General features: G+C 36.2%; 1 pseudogene; it reads left to right on the forward strand.

The window, feature by feature from the left end:
- The first annotated feature begins 1428 nt into the window (after nucleotides 1-1428).
- On the forward strand, nucleotides 1429-5154 carry LOC130458082 (NEDD4-binding protein 2-like 2; annotated as a pseudogene).
- The last annotated feature ends 917 nt before the right edge of the window (nucleotides 5155-6071 follow it).

Raw genomic sequence — 6071 nt, forward strand, 5'->3', positions numbered from 1 at the left:
GCTCACCTTCTGCCTTCTCAGCCTCTGACAGCTGTGACACTAGAGATCAATATTGAGCACTGATTATTTTCCTATATTTTTCATTTCTTCTTTTTTTTCTTCTTTTTTTCCCCTTTTCCTGCTTACCTATAGTGGTTGTTTGCTGCCACTAGAGGGCTTCAACAAATAAATAATTCATTCATTCAACTTTGGCCTACTGGCCCAGCTGCCTTAATTTGGGGGACTTGGTGGAAAAGCTGCTCCCTGCCCATGGTCTAGAGAGCAGCCAATCAGCCTGACTGTCCATTCTTGCCAACAGCTTTGCCAAACCCTGGCTAAGAGGCAGGATCACTCCTCTCTGACTGCCTCAAACTGCTACCTCAGTCACACCACCCTGGGCCCACCCTAGTGCTGCTACTGCCTCCTGCAGGTGCTGAAGCCTAGTAATGACTGGCTTGGCCTCTCCTGAAACTACCATACCACCTAACTTTCTGCTGCTTCTGCTGACCTGCTTGTATTCTAGCTAGTGAGTATAAGCTTCCCTTTTCCCCACCCCAGCACAGAAAGGAAGCCCCTTTTTCCCTGCTGCTCACCTGGTTGCCTATTAAACTCTACCAGGCTCTTTGCCTTGCATTGGAGGGTCCTGACTCTCTTTCAATATCCCCAGCCTCCAAACCTACCATATTCCATCTCTCTCAGATCTTGCCCAATTTTGTAGTCATATCATCCATTTTGATTTCTGGTAGTCCCTAATCATACCCCTTACCCTGAAGCCCAACCCTAACCATGCCCCTAACACCTCCCAGTTGAAGTGCTACCTCTTGGCCACTATAGATCAATATTGAGCACTGATTCTTTTCCTAGTTTTTTTTTCATTTCTTCTTTTGGTTCCTCTTCTTTGTTTCCATTTTCCTGCTTACCTATAGTGGTTATTTGCTGCTACTAGAGGGCCTCAACAAATAAATAATTAAATATGTTTCCCCCTTTTACTTTACAAAAAAATCTAATGAAATCATAAAAATAATAATAAAACAAAATAAGCTAACTACCCTTACCTTTCTCCACCCCACCCTTATAATAATAATAATTTAAAAATAAACCAATAACATATACATTTTTTTTCTTTTTCAATCAAAATGCTAAGCAGCATAAATGCTACCATGAATGAAAGTCTTCTGCTTTTTACCCAATTAGAGTCATGTAATATTCTAAATTCCCTCCTTCTCCTTGTATTCCTAGGAAATCTTATTTTTCTGATCTTCAATATTAAGATGAAAAATGCTACTATATGAGAAATTAAAGCAGAAATGCAGACTTACAGGAAAATTCAATAAAAATTACAAATACTTACATGATCTAATGAAAAATACTTATCCCATCCAAAACAAGTCTGTATTTTGTAAACCTGTTCCTGAAATAAAAATAGAGGATAATCCTATTTTTCCCAAAATGGAGATGAGATGCTCCTCTTGTATATATCAGGTACAGGCCCTTCTTTCTCATACTCTGCAACACCTCTCTCATGCTCTGTACCTCCTGGCTGAGCTTACCTCCCCTGATCCTTTTTCTAATTTCCCTTCATCTCCTGTCCCTTCTTCCACTTCACATCCAGCGCCAGCCCTGAAGAAATCTCATCCTGCTACAGTACTTCTTCCTACCCATGTTGCCTCAGTATCCCCACAGTCAACTTCTGAGGGACCACAGCTATTGAATGATTCCTATGAATGTCTTTTCCCCTTAAAAGAAGTGCCTGAAGTAGGACACAATGGGGATGTGGTGACTCTAAGACACCAAATACCTTTCACTCCTTAAGAAATTAGAGAACTGAAATATAATGTACCTTGTTTTGAATGAGATATATTGTGGTAACCATGAAAATAGTTGATATTTTTATCAATATGACCCATCTTATAAGGATGTTGAGAATTTGCTCAATGTTTTTCTAATGAATGTAAGAAAAATAAGATCATCTCTCATGTTAACAAAGTCCAGGAGTGTGGTGGATCACACTGGCAAGCTCAGGATTATGCATAGGATTATAACAGTACTGAGGCCTGGTTGCAATTAAATCATCTTAGTGAGGCCATTATAACAGCTATGCAAGAATGCTCTGAGGGTATGGAAGCATGTTCAAAATTTGAAAGCCTTAGACAATCAGATGATGACACACCCTCACAATTCACGGATAAGCTCATTGAGCTTTGGGGTTGGTACCTAGACCTTGATATTTCTAAAGACAAAGATATTAAGCAAATAAAGAGACACTTTGACAACAAGCCTTGCAGGGTGGTCTATGATGATTTTAAAATGCATTGCCCACAATGGCCTCAGATGGACCTTGAAGAGTTGAGGAACACTGCTACGTCTATCTTTAAAGGCCAAAAAGAAAAAGAAGAGGCTAATAGTATCATAGAAACCTTGAAAAAAGAAATCAAATAATTAAAGGATAGACTTCATAAATAAGACAAGGGGCATGATGCTCAACGAATGACACTAACCCCTCTCTAAGAATCTAACTATTAATTCCTTACCTACCAGTTCTGTAAAAGGAAGGGTCAAGTAATTAAGGAAATTAAGGAATGTAGGACTTTGTTCCAGGCAGTAAGAAACAATATCCACTGGAAAAAATATCAAAGAAACAATTATAGAAATAATAATTACAATGATAATTTCAGAAATTGTAACTTTAGGACTGATAACAATTCTTGGGACATAAATCAGGCACCTGACAACTCATATCAAATGACTGTACAGTGGTATATTTTGAGTGGAATTTGCCCCCGAACCACTCAAGGTGCTCCTTCCCCTCAAGGGGGTGCCCAAGGTACTACCCAATGATTATAAAGGTGTATGGGAGGGGGGAGTCGGGGCACAGGAGTCAAATGATACATCCTTTGATTTTCTAGACCCTGAAGTCTAACTGCCTGTTGTCCCTATCCCCTCTCCCCTCCCATACTGATGAGCCCTATGTAACATTGAAGGTTGGTAACACATATTATGATTATCTTTTGGACACTGCAGCTTCCCGGGCTGTATTGAAGACTGCAGTTCCTGACTCACATTGCAGTTCCATTAGCTCACTTAATATTGTGGGCATATCAAGGACAATGTTAAAGGTTCCCAAACTTTACCCTAGAATATTGTCTGTAGCACTCCTTATTGTGGGACACTCTTCTTAATGCCTGGCTCCCCTATAAATTTGCTCAGGAGAGACCTTTTGTGCAAGCTTAGGGCCACAATAACTCACTCTCCAGATGGCTCTATGGCATTCAAATTTGAATTTTTGGGGAAAGTGTTGAAATGTTTTTGTTTTGAATATATACTCTTATTCCAAAGGGGACTCCCCCAATTGGATTTTGTAAAATTTTAACTTAAATCTCAAATAATAAAATATTACATTTTAGAATGTTTATTAGTGATCATTATAAAGAGGATACAAAATAAAGGCCACTTGCCCATGGCTAATGAGCCATTTTAAAATCCCCACTCATCACTGTCACCATGCTGACAGGACAACAAAGAGAGGGGTGGGACCCTTCACATCATAGTCTAATATCTGCTGTCTATAGAAAGTATGTAAGGACAGGAAGTCAATGGGCTCCTGGGAAATGTAGTTCTTTTTTTAAGGTAACAGATTTTTCAATTATACACTTTTTGTCAATGTACATATTATTAGTTTTGTTTCTTTTCCTTTTTATTTTCTTCTTATCCCCAAATTATTGTAATTTCCCTTTAAAAACTAATATTTGTATATAATTCTAGTTCAAGTTATATTAGTTATTTTTTCATGATCCATTGGGGAGACTGGTCTTCCAAAGGATCAAAGGGGGTTTTTGTATTGCTTTAGAATCTTGAACTCTAGAGACTACATTTCCCACAATCCTCTTTCCCTTTTCCTGTTTGAGTCTCCCTATGTGGATTGGGATTTTGAGTTTCCGTTTCTGCCCATGTAGCCTCTTGGGCTTGTACACAACAGCATGGAGAAGAGAGTGATTCTTTTCCCTTGATCTGTTTTTTTTTTAATTGTTCTTTGCTCTAAGGGAATTTTAATAAAGAGTATTAAAATAATACTCTGTGTAGTGAATATTCATTTTAATCTTTATAATAGTTACATGACTCAAGAAAATGATGTAGCACTAAACAGATAGAATCTGGATATTTCTTTTTATTGTCGAAGTGATTCTAGTTTTGAAATTCAAAAATATTGTAGTATTCAGGGAAGAAAGACAGAGATTTTTCACTATGGAGCATAAACAGGACTTCTCATTTCTAGGCTTTGGCAACCTCTTTAGTTCCTGATGGACTTTTTCCTTCTGGGTTCAATTATCTTTTAAATGTTCAAATATTTCACGCCTCTCCATCTCCACAACCAAATGTTTTTCAAGTTCAAGATGTTAATTATGTTAAATTCACAATGGATATAATTTAAATAGTGGCAACATAAATTGGAATTGTCCAACATTTGATCAGACTAAAATATATTCTGATTATGAGGGGAATAATAGTAGCATACAGGCCTCTAGAAATGGAAGCAATAAGCAAGATCGGTGAGAGAGTAATGGTCTCTCTGAAATAAAAGAATAATCTTGGGAAGACCCTTCTCTATTCCAGATGGAAAAAAAACAGACAGACTTTTAAACCAGCAGTTCAATGAGGAAAAACTAAAGAGGTTAATTATCCTTTTAGGAGAGAGGTCTGTCTAGATCAGGGAAAACAACTATATCTTGTGTTCTGCTTGGTCAGAATCATAGTGGCATCGTCTTCAGCATTGATGATTACTTCAGCATCAAAATGGGTATATATATATATATATATATATATATATATATATAATGTTAAAAAAAAAAACTTGGTGATGCGCATGATTGGAACCAGAGCAGAGCAAAGAAACTATTGATCAGGGAAGATGTCCAGTAATAAAAGATAACATAGATACTCAAGGTTGGGGAATGAAATCATATGTGGAAAAAACTATAGGCAAAGGATCCTGAGTGGAGTTCCATGAACCTGAAATATGGTGGAAATTTGATCCTGAGGAATTAGAAAAGAGGAAAAAAATATGCAGTGTCTTGTGAAAAGATTGCTCAAATGTTGAATCATTATTAATTTGATATGTCCATCTCTATTTTAATGAACTCATTGCAAATTCCACATAGGAGGTCTGAGAGAGGGTGAAGAGAGTTGGAGAGGGTGTCTAGATTTATGAAATCATTTTGATGTTGCAATATAACTAATATTCAGTCTGCTTTCAACCAAAATGAGTCTGTGGCTTCCACAATAAAATACAAAATGAGTCTTTTTGGAGGTTTTAAAATAGTTTCTACTCTAATAATAATAATAAAAAACCCATCATTAACTCACAGTTTGTTCCCAGAAAACTGTTTAATTTATAAAATGTAAATAAAGAATAGTATATAAAATTGTAAAAAACAGAATATTTTGTACATGATCACCTAGCAACTATCTTGGAGAAACAAAGAGAAGGAGAATAAACACAGTGAAAGACCTAACCCACTTTGGGACAGTTCTAATTAGTGGGGAGGTACTGTCATTTTTATTTTTCATTACGTTAATTCTAAATCATTTTCACTTTAACCTAGACCTTTGGTGCTTTGGTTGCTAGTTTCACCTACTGACCAAGCATAACAATAGGCTTCCAAATGGTAGCCTTTCAGTTATTTTAAGATAATCATTATTTCCTTGAATAAAGTATTTATATTTAGTCTTCTTATTAAATGTCAGTATCTAATCAAGTTGATTTAAAAATTACAATATCAATTACTACATTCTAAGTCAAGAGAAAAATTCCATTGCTGACAATATATGGTAGAGTTCCTCAAAATATGACTTTCAGTCTTAGACAGATATAAAGAATGTGGCTTAGTTTTCAGTATCTGTGCAGGACTAGCCACCTTTTTGCCATTAATTTCCTTATTTTGTTTTCATTAGTATTACATGGGATGTCATTATAATGTACCTTGAATATTGATCTCTAATGGTAGTAGAGTATATATCCAAATTGCTAAAATTGCAGATCTATCAAATATAATCACACTAATTACCAAAATGAAAATCATTAGTTTTAAATTATG

The sequence above is a fragment of the Monodelphis domestica genome, chromosome 3, assembly GCF_027887165.1.
Source record: "Monodelphis domestica isolate mMonDom1 chromosome 3, mMonDom1.pri, whole genome shotgun sequence".
Taxonomy (NCBI): Eukaryota; Metazoa; Chordata; class Mammalia; order Didelphimorphia; family Didelphidae; genus Monodelphis; species Monodelphis domestica.